Source organism: Podarcis filfolensis (genome assembly GCF_964270895.1).
Source record: "Podarcis filfolensis genome assembly, chromosome: 7".
Lineage (NCBI taxonomy): Eukaryota > Metazoa > Chordata > Lepidosauria > Squamata > Lacertidae > Podarcis > Podarcis filfolensis.
The window spans coordinates 1006440-1020870 of record NC_139603.1 but is presented as its reverse complement, the minus strand read 5'-3'; the positions used below and the strand labels follow the sequence as shown (position 1 = coordinate 1020870).

The window sequence follows — 14431 nt, the reverse complement described above, 5'->3', positions numbered from 1 at the left end:
CCCATGCAACAGGAAACCAACATTTTGCTTTCATTACAGTGGTACCTCTAGTTACGAACTTAATTCGTTCCGGAGGTCCATTCTTAACCTGAAACTGTTTCTTAACTAGAGGCATGCTTTCGCTAATGGGGCCTCTTGCTGCTGCTGTGCCGCTGGCACACAATTTCCATTCTCATCCTGGGGCAAGTTCTCAACTTGAGGTAACTCTTCCAGGTCAGCGGTGTTTTTAACCTGAAGAATTTGTAACCTGAGGCGTTTGTAACTCAAGGTACCACTGTATTATGAATCAAGGAACCACCAGACTTGCCAATTCATATCAATTGCCTAATTAAGTGCGAGACTTACAAAACTTGGAATTAAGTTTTCAAGAACAAACTATTCTCTGATTAAATCAAGAGGTGGGGAATGACAAGGTGTACTGATTTGGTGAGAGCAATTTAAGTCACTGAGGAGGGAGGAGCAATTTTGTAATTCATAGAAAAACTTGTAATTATTTCCTGGTTGCTTGAACAATTAAAAACATATCAGTTTGCAACTAATAGTGCATAGCTGTCAACTTTCAGATTTGAAAATAAGGGATCAGCAGCCTTGAAAATAAGGGATCAGCAGCCTCACTTGTCCCGGGGACAGTCTACAGGATATCTAACAATCCAAGATAGCAGCGGGAAGCAGCGGGAAACAGCGCTAGAATAAGGGAATTTCCCGCAAAAAAAGGGAAGATTGACAGCTATGTAATAGTGCAATCCTGTATTTGCATGCTCAGAAGCAAGCCCTACTATGTTCAACACATGTTAGTCCCAGGCCATTTCTATACAACTTCTTTATTTAACAATCATCCTGATTTTGTTTCCAAAAACTTTTGCAGGAAGGTCGAATTGTGCCAGCTATTTATTAAGCAGTCATCCTGGTTTGTTTGCAGAGAGGTTATACAACATCAAGCAATTGTTATCTCACACTTGCCGGCATTTTCTCCCATTATTGCTTGATTTACCACAAAAAGTAGCAGAAGGGGGGATGTGCTTGTTGCACAAGAACACCAAATCAGCTTTAACGGAACAACCTGCTTCTCTGCCCCAAATTCACTCAAATCTCTGCCATTGTTTAAAACTGCCATTTTAAAACCTGCCTTCATTTTTGCTCCCTCCCCCACCCCGACTTCATGCAAATCCAGGATTGTGATGAGGCACTACAAACCCTCCCATGGGGGCTGCGTGATGACAGCCTTAGATTTTTCTGTGTATAGGAAATCACAGAAAAGCAGACTAACTCATCAATGTTTGATAGTTTCATATGGGTTCACAAATTTCCCACTGATCCCTCCTGGAGTCAGTTTTTTGGAAGCTGCTGTGGTGAAAGAGATGCACTGCTTTTGATCTAAGCCATTTCTTCCATATGTATTACCTGCACTGTTTCTGTCAGAGGTTTTTAAAATACCAGCTCTTAAACCATCTGAACCCAGAACCTTAGTGTTTCAATTGAGTTAACCACTTCTTCTGATAAACTAATCCATAAATTCATTGACCATCACTTGAATGTGGAATTAATATAATCCATTTAGGAAATTATTAATATAACTCTCTGTCTTTTATGAATATATAATGATTCTCAATAATCAAATTCCTCTACAGTTCTTTGTCTAGAATAATCTTTTTACAGTCACATCCAATCTTCCGTATTTTTATTTATTGATTTGCTCATTTAGAGGCAAGTACTGTATTTTTCGCTCTATAACATGCACCCGACCATAACACGCACGTAATTTTTAGAGGAGGAAAATCCGTAGGCATGCCACCCATAGGCATTCCCTCCATAACACACACAGACATTTCCCCTTCCTTTCTAGGAGGAAAAAAGTGAGTGCTATGGTACAAAAAATACGGTAGTTTTCTTGAGCTCCCTCTGCTTTCAAAAGTACTTTAATTTAATGTACAGTATATTTCTGCAAACTAAGTAGGGATCTTTAACATCCAATATTCACCAAATATTGTTTGCACTACCCCCCCCCCCGAAATGCTTATTTCATTGTGCTTAGGGCTGCAATTATATACTCTGGGAGTTGACATACATAGCATTGCATTGTAACTGTTTATTTCTATTATCTTACCAGATAGTATAATTTTTGCATACAAAGACTTATAACCTAATAAATGAAGTTTCCACATAGGAAGCAAGCGTTCTCAATCGTTCCACTTTCTAGAACAGCCTTTCCTACTCCTGATGTTGTAGACTACAACTCCCATCAACACCAGTCAGCATACACACAGCATGGCCGTGCTAGTTTGGGATGATGGGAAGTGTAGGGCACAATAGCTGGAGGGCACTGGATTGGGAAAAACTGTTTCAGAAGTTAGCAGACCCTGCATCCTCTCTTAAATAACAGAATAGGTTAAGCATGGCAGAGCACAAGAGATTGAGAACTACCGGGCAAGTTAAGCAGAGGTAGGGTGGCCATCTGTCATGGATGCTTTAGTTGAGATGTCTGCATTGCAAGGGGGTTGAACTAGATGACCCTTGGGATCCCTTCCAATGCCACAATTCTAGGACTCTATTACTGTAAGTCTGTGCTGCTTACTTAGAAAGGGCAAGTCCCACTAATGGGGCGTGTTTCGAGGAATTTGTGTCTATGACAGCGGCCTAGTTCAACCAAACTTCATGCAATTCATGTTTCATGGTGAAAACACTGAAGAGAGATCATATACTTTTGCATCATATTTAATTTATTTGTTTATGAATCTTATACACAGATAGCTTGTGGGACCAGTGAAAGACACCTCAGTTTGCTTTGCAACCTCCTGAGTAAAGGATGTCATGCAAAGCACTGGGGGCAAGAATGGCTCAGTTTTATATTTCCTTGCTCCAATTACAAGCAGACCCTGACTTGGGCAATACTCTTAAGCCAGGGATCTGTGGCAGAATAAGCACGTCCACTGCAACCATTGAAGGGGAAGACTGTCCTGCGCATACCTGTCTATGGGCATCAAAGCATCCGGCCGACCACTCTCAGAAAGACCAGGCTGAATGAGGCAGACCTTCCATCTGATCCAGGAAGGCTCTTACAAATATTGACTTGGCTTGCTTACTAGGCAGCCTCTGCTTGTCCTGCCAGCAGGGGAACGTTCCCACGGGGCTGAATAAGCTCCACTGCTACGTGGTAAAAAAGAGAACTTAAAACCCCTATGCACTCTCATCTTAAGAGTAAGCCTTCTATCCATTCCTTCCAAAAAGTTACTAGGATATCCCCCTGAACATGAAGCCACTCAGCCTGGGCTGCTTCAAAAAACGAAGCTGGCTGTTACTCAACTTGGCAATTGTATTAGAAATATGGCATACAAATGAGTTAGTGAAGCTGTTTAAAGCACCACTGATTTCAGTGGGAGACAGGTATGCTTACTTTAACTTCCCCGCTGAAACAGTGGCCATCACAATGTTCATGCCTCCTCACATCTAAAATAATAACTGTCAGTATTAGGCAAAGTCTAAGTACTGGCACACTTGCACACCTCTGCTTCCAGGAAAAAACAGCCTTTATTTTACTGTTTCATCATGTCAAGAAACCATGCCCTCCCGCTATTAAGCAAGTATTTTAAAAATCCTAATTAGAATTACTGTATATTTGATCAAGTGTTACTAAATCTATGCATTATTCAATAAATTTAATGGGAGCAATAAATATTTCAAAGAATATTATAAAAAAGAAGACAAAAATGCATGAGGTTTCATCTTACACCACAGCAAAATAAAACAATATCCATTAAAAATATTTCTCTATAATTCTGTATTTAGGAACCCAAATCCGCAGCGGAGTCCCTAAGATGGTTGGATGGCACCTTGTACGCCTCCTTCCAGCAACACCTGCAGCCAAGCTGGTGCCAAACATATCACCCTGCTTTCCTTTGGACCACATCAGTGAGACCAAGATGGGGGTCTTGTGTGTACTCTTGTCATCTGGCCAGCCCAGAACCCCCATACACACTGCCCAGGCTTGCACCCCAGAGAGGTCACTTTGGTGCTGCTGATGCTGTGGTTTGACTTAACCCCCAGAGGCGCCTGCCATAGTCTCTCAAGACAGATGGATGCCAACCAAAAAAACCTACCCAATGCTACTTCCACCAAGCTGTGATAATGAAGATGAGACATCTAACAAAACTGCAGCTACCCACCCACAGAAAGGCGAAAAACCTTTGAACCCAGGGCCAGTTGCAGTTGGGAGTAAAACTCTTTTCCAGCACTGTTCACTAGTAGCCACTGCAAGCACGTGGGAGCCCCTGTTTGCAGTGGGAGCCCTACAGGAGGGGAGGAGAGGAAGGAGGAGGCTGGAGAATATGGAGGCCTGTCTCCTTAAAGGTGAGGTGCCAGGCCCCCCAAGATCCTGCAGGAAGATCCTCCCTCCTCCTTGGACAGGGTGGCAGCTGCATTGCCCCACAGACTGGCTGTTGAGTTTCTGAGGCAAAAGATACCCTCCCTCCTTTGCCTGTCTGTCAGCATCCCCTTTCAGATATGTGTGCTCAGTTTCAACTCCATACCAAGGAGGTGACAAGCACATACAAATAAATTATTTTTAAATGATGGATGACTATGTGTTTTCATACTATTTTGTTTAATATCAACATTACAGAGAAACGGAATACGCAAAGCTAATCGCTGCAAAAGTGTCACACTTGGGAGGCTTACAAATTGTGTTTTTCTCTCTCCAGGGAAGCTTCTCCGTGCACCAGTTTCCAACAAGATGAAGAAGAGGCAGAAAAAGGGGAGAGGAAAATGATTGCAAAGTTCTACTTTATTTTCCTAATTCTCTTACTACAGACCAAAATGTATGCAAATCACTTATTGAACCCAAACACATTCGCTAGATGCAATCTAATAAAGGCTTTCAGAAGGATAAGACTGGGAAAGGCATTTGTTGTGGCAGAGCCCTTGTTTCACATGCAGAAGCTACCAGGTTCTAATCCCCAACACATTCAGGTAGGGCTGGATATTGTGGAGAGCTCCTTCTGGGCAGCATAGACCATATTGTGCAAGATGGAGCAATGGTCTAACTCAGGATAAGGCAGGTGCTTCTCACTCTAGCCAAGTGGACACAAATGGCCACAGCTCAGCATGGAACTGAAGGTGCACCTACAACCTGCCTTGGAATTTTGTGTGCCACACACAGGTGCCAATACTGAAAGGGGTCCCTGAAGTTGTTGCAAAATCACAGGCCCACATTCCTGCATCTTGTCCTGTTCTTAGTGTGAGCAACTGCTTCTGCTCTTCCAAACCCGCCTGAAATAACCCCCATCAAGTTAGCTTTCTCATTTTATTGCAGCTGTATCCCATTCTTTCAAGCAGAGGCTTGACAACCATATGTCAGGAGTGCTCTGATGGTGTTTCCTGCTTGGCAGGGGGTTGGACTCGATGGCCCTTGTGGTCTCTTCCAACTCTATGATTCTATGATTCTATGATTCTAAGTTCTCCCACTTCATTCCCACCACAACCACGCAAAGCAGCTTAGCAGCCCAAGGTCAAAAAGTCAACTTTGTGCTTGAGCAGGGATTTAACCCAAAGGCTTCCCAAACAATGTCTGCCTACTAAATAATGCTGGGGGCCTTACTTTGCAATGAAGAGAATACAGTGGTATTCTTAATTCAAACTTAATTCATTCCGGAGGTCCGTTCTTAACCCAAAACCATTCTTAACCTGAGGCGTGCTTTCGCTAATGGGGCCTCCCACTGCCGCCGCACGATTTCTGTTCTCATCCTGAGGTAAAGTTCTCAACCCGAGGTACTACTTCCGGGTTAGCCAAAGTGTTTGTAACCCGAAGCGTTTGTAACCTGAGGTACCACTGTACAGGCTGCCATGCATCTCCTACCAATGGCAGAAACTAGCCACTCACACCGGGAAACTCCTTTGGGAAACCCAGCTGACACTTCCCTCTGCATCTTTAGGCAACAGGTAAACACAGCAGGGTCCCGATGTGCCCTTGTTTGAGTGTGCTCCCCCAACATGAAGGAGCCTGGCATTCTTTATTTGCTTTCTCCGCTGATGTACCGTTAGTGTTGCTTTGGTGCTTGTTTCTTTGTTCTCCTGTTGCTTTATTGAGATTTATGTTCTTTACGAACCTGTTATGGGAAAGTAAGGTGGGACTGAAATATTTTAATAAAACATGCTGCTGACTCATGTTTAACTGATTGACAACAAGCCCTGTACAGAATATGTCTCACAAGTGCTACTGCCCTAGCCAGTTAAACTCTTTCTTCCTAATTTGTAAGATCCCATACTCTTATTTTATCTGCTCTTCAGGTTACTGAAAACCACCAATGCCAAAAGTGCCTTTCTCATGTCACTCAAAATATCTGTGCAAATTCTTTAGCGACTAGAGTTAAGACAAGCACATGAAAAATTCTAGTTGTACTCCTGTAAATAATGGAATTGCAATCCAAGAATATGTCATGTATGTGTAAACAAACACCTAAGCCACCCAAAGAATGCCTCCCAGCATCAGACTGAGCAGCAGCTATCAGTTACTGAGAAGGGCCCAGAAGCCTCAGCCCAAGCTCCCTCTTGGGCCTTCTTGGTGGTGGCGCCCGCCCTGCGGAACGCCAGATGTCAAGGAAATAAACAACTATCTTTTAGAAGACATCTGAAGGCAGCCCTGTTTAGGGAAGCTTTAATGTCTGATGTTTTATCGTGTGTTTAATATTCTGTTTGGAGCCACCCAGAGTAGCTGGGGGAACCCAGCCAGATGGGCAGGGTATAAACAAACAAACATTATTCTTATTATTACCCAGTCCATCCTTTAGAGAATTGGTAAGAACAAGAAATGAAAGATATTGGAGAGCGGAGAGGTAAAATTAATGGGAGGACATTAATGGGAGGACATTATTACATTATATTGTTGATCAAGTTACTTTCTGAAACTCTTGCCTGATTGTTCTGCAACAGGGACACTTCCATTTGAGAAGTCCACATCCAGCATCCTGCTGAGAATATACTAAACTGGCCTCATATTTTTCTTGACCATTGTTATGGAAAGGCAGATTATGCTCTCAGCAACATAAAGCACATATGGAGAAAAGCAACTCTGGTTCTGTTATACTGCCTTGAAATGTACACTTGAATTTACAGGGGAATTAAGAAAATCAGGAAATCAGTGAATTCTTATTTATTCATAAAAAAAATCAAGATTATAAATAAGCTGCCCAGATGGAAAGCAAGACACTTTTATTGTTTATTTATAGTAAGTAGTTCTTTAAATACAGACCTTGCCAACAAAGGTCAGTATAGTTAAAGCTCTGGTTTTCCCAGTAGTGATGTATGGAAGTGAGAGCTGGACCGTAAAGAAGGCTGATCGCCAAAGAATGGATGCTTTTGAATTCTGGTGCTGGAGGAGACTCTTGAGAGTCCCATGGACTGCAAGAAGATCTATCCATTCTTAAGGAAATCAGCCCTGAGTGCTCACTGGAAGGACAGATCCTGAAGCTGAGGCTCCAAGACTTTGGCCACCTCATGAGAAGAGAAGACTCCCTGGAAAAGACCCTGATGTTGGGAAAGATGGAGGGCACAAGGAGAAGGGGACAACAGAGGACGAGATGGTTGGACAATGTTCTCGAAGCTACTAGCATGAGTTTGACCAAACTGCGGGAGGCAGTGGAAGACGGGAGTGCCTGGCGTGCTCTGGTCCATGGGGTCACGAAGAGTCAGACACGACTAAACGACTAAACAACAACAAAGTTCTTTTTAAAAAAAGTCAGGAGGAAATCATGGGTTATAAACAGAGTAGCCCTTGGCCATACATAAGCAGAAAATAAAAGTACACTTCTTTGTTAGTACTGTACAGTGGTACCTCAAGTTACAAACACTTCAGGTTATAGACTCCGCTAACCCAGAAATAGTACCTCGGGTTAAGAACTTTGCTTCAGGATGAGAACAGAAATCTTGCAGCGGCAGCACAGTGACAGCGGGAGGCCCCATTAGCCAACGTGGTGCTGCTTCAGGTTAAGAACAGTTTCAGGCTAAGAACGGACCTCCGGAAGAAATTAGGTTCTTAACCCGAGGTAGCACTGTAATGAGCTTCTGAAGAGGCTCAGAGGGAAATGGTGCTTGCTTTCACTTAAAAAATATGTAAAAACCTGAAGCCTGATTTCCTCAGTGTGCACTTTATTATTCTACTGTAAATCAGTAATAAAGAGGCAATGCAGGTACTTGGTCACAGAGAAAGTAATATGATGGTTCAAAAGAATGTCATTTGAATGCATGGCACTCCTAACCTTGAATGTTCATTTCCAAAGTTGCCTCAGGAAATGTTATATTTAGGAAACTGTATATAGAAAAGTGTTACATTCTTAGAAGCGAAATTGATTAGTAAATTTTCAAACCATTCTGGATTTGCCAAAGCTGCACACTGACATTTTAAAGAGGTAGGCTGAAATCCTATACACACATACCTACCAGTAAGTCCCACTGAACTCGGTGGCTTACTCCCTCTTTTAAATGCTGTTTCTCTAGAGTTATGATAGACTTTTAAGTATAAACTAGTCCGCATAGTTTATACTTAACGCGGTCAGAAGGTCGGTGGTTCGAATCCCCGCTACGGGGTGCGCTCCTGTTGCTCGGTCCCTGCTCCTGCCAACCTAGCAGTTCGAAAGCAAGTAGATAAATAGGTACTGAAAGTGCAAGTAGATAAATAGATACCGCTCCGGCGGGAAGGTAAACAGCGTTTCCGTGTGCTGCTCTGGATCGCCAGAAGCGGCTTAGTCATGCTGGCCACATGACCCGGAAGCTGTACGCCGGCTCCCTCGGCCAGTAAAGTGAGATGAGCACTGCAAGTCGGTCACAAGTGGACCTAATGGTCAGGGGTCCCTTTACCTTTACCTAGTCTGCATCACCATACCTGGCATTCTAGAAGGACATATTGAATAAATATTTATTTTTAATGGCCTGTTATATATTGTGGAGCATTTTGTGATATTTGTGTTGATATTTATAATCTGCACATGTATTTGAGGCAATCCAACTAAAATTAAAGCCGTTCTGATTTTAATCAGGAGGTTTGAGCTTAAACCCAGGCCTAAATGCCCGAATCCCTTGCCAGCTGGAGTGTCCTTGCTATTGGTAAGCTGCATCTTATTTCTGAGACAAGAATGCTTTATTTCCTTTGGAACTGCCAGTGCTACATTTCTCAGAAAAATTAATGCACTCACAGACACAAATCAGGAATGATATTATTACAGTAGACCATTTACTGCAAATTTCAAAAGCAACGCAGAAGAATAGTCTCATTATATAGGAATATGAAAATGCTGAATAATATGTTTCAATTTATGCAACAGATGTAATTGCAGGATTTACATTGCAAATAATTTTGCAAATTATGATATGAAAATTAGCATTATTATCATAACTTTTTATCTTTTATTACTATGTAACACCTATGGTCAGTCAGTGAATGAAAATGTAGTTTGCATAGTCTTACAATTTATAGATAATCAGCCGTTCTCTTTCATCTTTCTGATTACCACTTAGTAATTATGAATTCTCAGACACAGCAAAGATGCAGCACAGTACATTGTAAACAATAAAAGGAAAATTATACCTAATAAAATACTTGACCCTTGATAGTATCTAGGGCACGGGTGTCAAACACAAGGCCTCATCATGTGGCCCGTGTAGCCGCCGCCGGCCGCCAGCCTTCACCTTTTATTCTCGCTTTTTTTTTTTACACAAGAAAGCCGCCTCTTCAGCGCATGCGCGGCAGCCTACAAGCCAGAGAACGTCTGCCCTCTAGCGGCGCCGGCCGTTCTGCACAGGAAACCTCCACTTTACATGCATTCAGGAAACCTCCACTTGTTTTTATATTGAGCGCATGCCATCCTGTGATGTGACAGATCCAACGGCTGCCTGAACAACCGGCCCTTTGAGGGTGACCAAACTGCTGATGCGGCCCCCCGATGAATTTGAGTTTGACACCCCTGATCTAGGGTAAGAGAGACTAGAAGGGGGGGGAGCTTTGAAGTATTGGGTCCAGTGACCCAAAGGTTCTGGTTCAGCAGCCAATGGAAGATGAACACAAGGACAAATATTATGTCATAAAGCAAACTTCATGGATAAAACAGTAAGTGGCTAGTTCTTTCTCCCTCTCTAGATCCCATTTTTCACTGCTAGCCATTGGGAAATAAAGCCTCCTAAATACATTATAAATGAGCTTTCTCCCCCTTCCTATGGCATGCCTGGAATGCCAAAGACAAACTAAACTATAACATTCTTTCTGGTGGTGAGAGTAGTTCAACAGTGGAAAGGACCCCCTTGGAAGGAGGCAGCCCCTGCTTTCTAGGAGGTTTTTAAGCAGAGGTTGGGTGGCCATCTGTCAGGATGCTTTAGCTGCAATTCCTGCATTGCAGCGGGTTGCACTATTCTATTTTTCTGTGATTCACAGCCTCTCTCTCAGCCTGCCCAGCCTCTGCCAATGCAAACCGTGGCTTCCATGCCGCTCAAGAGCCCCTCAGTTCAGAGCTGCAGCCATGATGACACACTTACAGCGAGGAAAATGTTTAAACTAGCCTAAGAATGTTTCAGATGCAGAACAAAATCAGGATCAAGGGGATTGTGCATTTTCAACACAGGCTCTTTAAATGCATTTCAGTTCTATGACGTCCACAATGGAAGCTTTGTAGGCAACACCCTCCCTCTAATTATTTTATGCACTGGACTTGAACATATCACAGAATATTTAGAGCAGGGTGATGGGAGAAGACCATCAGTCTAATCTGAACAGAAATACTACTGCTCTAGCTTACCTCTAGCTATTTCACTGGCTTCAGTGTTTTTGATTTATATCTGCTCTGAAATTGACATAGCTCTGTATACCACAGAAACGTTTATAAACTTTGAAGGTCTATTAAAACTCAGAAAGTAACTTCCAATGGCTCATGGCCATTCCTGACCCAGGTGACCCACTTCTCCAGCAGAAACCTCCTTGACCAGAATGCATCCCCCCCCCCACCTTCCAATTTAACACCTCTGCAAAACCTTCATAAAATGGGAGACGGGTGCAGAGGAAGTTTCTAGGCAGTTCCTCCATAACAGTCTGCTCCAAATGTGAAGCACTCAGATTCCCAACTGACTAACCACTATGGTAAAAATCAAGCACCCTTCCGGTTTACAAATGCATCCTCGTTGCAACAGAAAATACTGCTTTGGAGGTGTGAAGAGTCATCTTAGACTTCATACCAACAGTACAATTCTCACATCACCTTTGAGTGTCATAGAATCACATTTCTATTATCCTCTAGCACCTAGTCTTCTTGTATTTTGTTTTCACTGCCTATTTAATGTTGTTTCAATGGCATTTTATGCCTGACATATTATTGTGGATTTTACATTTACATGAACATAATTGCCTTTTGTACATTGTCCTGCTATCAAACTGATGTAAAGTGGTTTTTATTTATATTACATATGCCTTCAAATGCAATGTTTTTGAACAGAGTCCGCTCATACATTCAATTTATTATTATTATTATTATTATTATTATTATTATTATTATTTATTACTTATACCCTGCCCACCTGGCCATGCCTCCCCAGCCACTCTGGGCGGCTTCCAACAGGGGATTTAAAACACAATAAAACATCAAACACTAAAAACGTCCCTAAACAGGGCTGTCCAAATCATCAAGTATGCAATAATCTTATTTTATAAAATGAGGGTGGGATGGGGAAGAATCAGATTTTATTTGCATATTAGTGAGAAACTATTTAACTTGTACTTCTGGAAACAATATGTGAACCAAAACTGAAGGCATCCTTCAGAAATTAGCACTTCTCCAAATTTTGCAATGTGTACAAAAATGCATAAATTAGGAGGGAGTGATTGCATGAGAATACATATATGTGATTGAAAAAAACATAAATGCATGTATTGTATTACAGAAAATTGCTTGCAAAAATGTGTATACTGTATTAGTCAAAACTGCATACCAAAAGGTGTTCATTAGGAAAAAATAACAATAAAATGCAGAGAAATTTTCATGGGGATTTAAAAAACAAAATTCCCAAATTGTTGCAAAAAGGTGGAAAATGTGAAAAACTGATAGAAACAAAAGCTGACATCCATGCTTAAATCAGCCAAAACTTATCTGCTTCCAGAGTTCAATAAATCAGAATAGAAATGTATAAAACAGGAGGTCACTTTTGAAGTTACCAAATGATAAACAGTTCTAAGGCTAAGGATAGGACATAGCTTAGTGGCAGAGCACATGGTTTCAATACAGAAGCTGCTAGCCTGAGCGAGTCACCCTGAGAGTTGCAACCTGGAAATCTGCTCTGTGCCTTTAAATTCCCCACTGAATCAGGCAGTCAGTGATGAGGCAGCCATGTCTTCTCCCACCTAGTTTCCACAATTGGTTTGCCTACTCTCCTCCAAAGCAGGGGAATATGCCAGGGATGTGGAGAAGGATAGGCAAAAAAGGAGTGTGTGAGAGTTTCTTTGTGCGCGCAGAGAATGGGTAGGAAAATCCTCATTTATTCCAACTCTCAATTTAGGGAGAAATTAATAAGGTGTAAGTGCAGCTCTTCCGTGTGACGTTCATTGATAAGCAAGATTGCAGCTCACAGTGGTTCACATCATTACATTCTGAACATGGAAATACTTCACAAGAATGGAAATCTCTTTGACTAATTGCGGCAATCAGGAGGAAAAAAGGAGCATTTTGGCTGAGTGTATGGGCTACACCTGATTACGGTTTATTTCCCTGAACTTTAGACTGAGGGTGCAATCCGGCTCCTATACAGAAGTCAAGAGCAAAAACTCCCACTGATTTTAGTGGAGAAGAACTGGAGCCCTAGGAACAAGCTAATAAGGAATTCGACAAATGGCACAAAGTTTTCCTCTGCTGAAAATTAGAGGGTTGTTAACTACAGTCAATCTTGCATGTGTAGCAAATGATGTGAGCAACAGACTACCTTTTAACTGTTTGAAGCAAATGAAAAACGTGGATAGCGAGTGGGACCTGTAACAAGCTGTTCCCGTGTGCGGTGCTCCTTATTCACTGTTCCACTCAGCCAGTCAGACCTTTTCTCTAGAATCCTCCATTCCATCCTGTTCCTGCCCACCCCCACCATCAGTCAGCATTCTGTCCCATGGCGCCCCCCCAGTCCTCCCTCCTCCTCCCCCCCCCCGCCCCACACCATCTTTTCCTGAATATTTTTCTCACTTCTGCAAACCTTGGGGTTTTCCCCAGCCTGCCCAAACTTCCTCCTGACTGTGGGTGCTGTCCTTTTTGCTACATTAGCAATGGCACTCATGCCCAAACATCAAAAATGGAGGGAGGTGGCTCCTTCAACTCCTGTTTTGAGGTGAAAACATTTAAGTGTTAGTTAAAGCTCTTTTGTAGCTTTAAAACCTTCACCTGAACAACAAATACCAATAAGGTTAATCTGTCAGCAGGAAGGAAAGCAAGCAAATGAATTAGAGGTATTAAATTTGGACTGCAAGCCTAAGCACACTTACTCGGCCAGAAACTCTGCTGAAATCTGCGGGATGTTTCCAAGTAGCTATGTTGAAGACTAGAGGCCTGGCAGTTTTATTCCACTTGTGATCCATGAACAGAATATTTAACTAAAAGGACCCAGCAGCCTTCCCAAGCAGGCGTGTCCTCTGCTATTTACATGAATACATGCAAGTTGCCCAAGAGATTGCACAAAGTAATTTTGTGCTGAAACAGATCCGAAGGGTCACAATTCAAACCTGCTTTGAAAACACGAAATTGCTAGAAAGTGCCGGGGTTGGGGAGGCCAAGGAGAGTCTCTGCTTTGCCAGACACACCATGAGGTAACAATTGCAGTGGCTTATCTGAAATTAACTGCATCTCCTAAGCAGAAATGGGTTATGAAGTTATCTGCCAGTATAAAAAATGTAAAAGGAAAAACGCAGCAGAGGCTCTGGAGTACAGAAAAGAAGGGATAAATCCAGACCAGAACATTCCAAATAGCTGTACAACGGGATTACAGCAGAGTAGAACAATCCTTTTTAAAAAGCAACCTGAAAAAGCTGAGATGGAAGTAAGGCTACAATCCCTCACAAACTTTCCTTGGAGTAAATGCCACTGTATAAAGTGGGACTTCCTTGGGGTGGATCTGAGTGGGATCAGGCTGCCCGGCTAATCAACTGTGGTAGGTCGCAAAATGCAGAAATTAAACATGATCATAATGTCACTTGTGTTTCAAAGCAATACAGGCAGGGCTACGTTTGAATTTCTAATCACATGAAATGCTTTTTTACAAAACATTTCTCCATCGGCCCATAACCTCTGGGTCGTGGTATTCCGGCAAGTTTGAGAGCTGCCAAATCTGTAAGCCACTTGCACCAAAATTGTCCAGAATTGAGGCTTCCCATTCATTAGAAACTCAAAGCTACAAAAATGTGTACCGTTATGTGTGAAACTGAATAATCATA

At 42.3% G+C, this 14431-nt stretch overlaps 1 protein-coding gene across 4 annotated transcripts in view; it reads right to left on the bottom strand.

Annotated features, from left to right (window-relative positions):
- ADCY2 (adenylate cyclase 2) overlaps positions 1–14431 on the bottom strand; it is a 121283-nt gene that overhangs the window by 106361 nt on the left and 491 nt on the right. The gene's annotated exons all lie outside the window — the stretch shown is intronic.